We start from the raw sequence: 1,232 nt of genomic DNA on the forward strand, positions 1-1,232 counted from the left end.
TTTTGATCTTTGCGCATTCCTGCTTCAAAAAATAACTTACCCTTTAACTGGAAGACAGACTCTTGCATGTTTCGGATCAACAAACTTGCATTAGATCACATTTAGAGCCAACACTCAGCTTCTATCAAGTATAACTTCAACCCCGCCTTATTTTAGTTTTTTTTTTTTAAAAAGTCTCTCTTTTGCATGTGGCCTCTTGAAAAAAGTTAGTAATGCTTGAAGAGAAAACTTTAAGTGGGGTATGTCTGTTGATGGTGGCAGCAGGAGTGTTGTTGTTTCAGGCAGGGAGGGGGGGGGGGGGGGGGGGGGGGAAGAATGTCCATAAAAAGTGTTGTTGTATCAGGCAGGGAGGGGGGGGGGGTGGGGGGGAGTCATAAATGTCCATAAAACTGTAGCATCTCCATATGGGCAGGTGTAGGTGAAGACAATAAATGAAGCATTTAATGCTAATTGATCCTTTTCATGCCTTGTTCACTGCACTCTTACAGTTCTTTCAAGCTTTCCTTTTCTTTCTTAGCCCTTTTTCACTCTTTCTAGCTTCTCGAGTGAATCTGTCATTTGTTTGTTCTCATGCATGACTTTGGCCTGCCATAAATAATACCGAGTTGCAAAATTTGTTTGTCTTGACATGTAAGGAGAGGATTCACTGTAATTAGCATCCTCCAAAAGAATTTCCATAAATGCTATTAATGGCTGCTTAAACTCTTGTTTTTTTTTTTTTTCTTGATGACTAGTTTCATTAGGGGTGACGTTGATAATTCACAGCTGAAGTTTCAAGTTCATATATATTCCATATGCTTACCATGATAGAGTGGGCGAAATAATTAAATTTCTTATTGTATAGCAATAAAGTTGATGAAAACTAAGTTTAGAAAAAGTTGGTCGAAAAAGTCCCATTACTGACTATCATTGATAATCCCGGCCCCTGCAGTGACCTGAGAGTCTAAGACCAGGAGTCTTGTTCAACCTGTATTTGTAGTTGAGTCCGTTTAGATCTTAATTCTATAAAATTTGGTAGATCTAATTTAATTTTTAATAATTTAATTGGCCAACTTAGTCAATTGTTTTACAAAAAATGGTAGGCTTAATGATTTGGAAATTGACTCGATAACTAGATTATATTTTTTAGATTATTTTTTAGATTGGATATGACATTTTTATTGTGTTTCAAATTATAATAAATAATATTTTTTATTTGAAAATATATTAAAATAATATTTTTTTAATATTAA

Source organism: Populus euphratica, unplaced genomic scaffold (assembly GCF_000495115.2).
Source record: "Populus euphratica unplaced genomic scaffold, PopEup_1.0 scaffold50.1, whole genome shotgun sequence".
NCBI lineage: Eukaryota > Viridiplantae > Streptophyta > Magnoliopsida > Malpighiales > Salicaceae > Populus > Populus euphratica.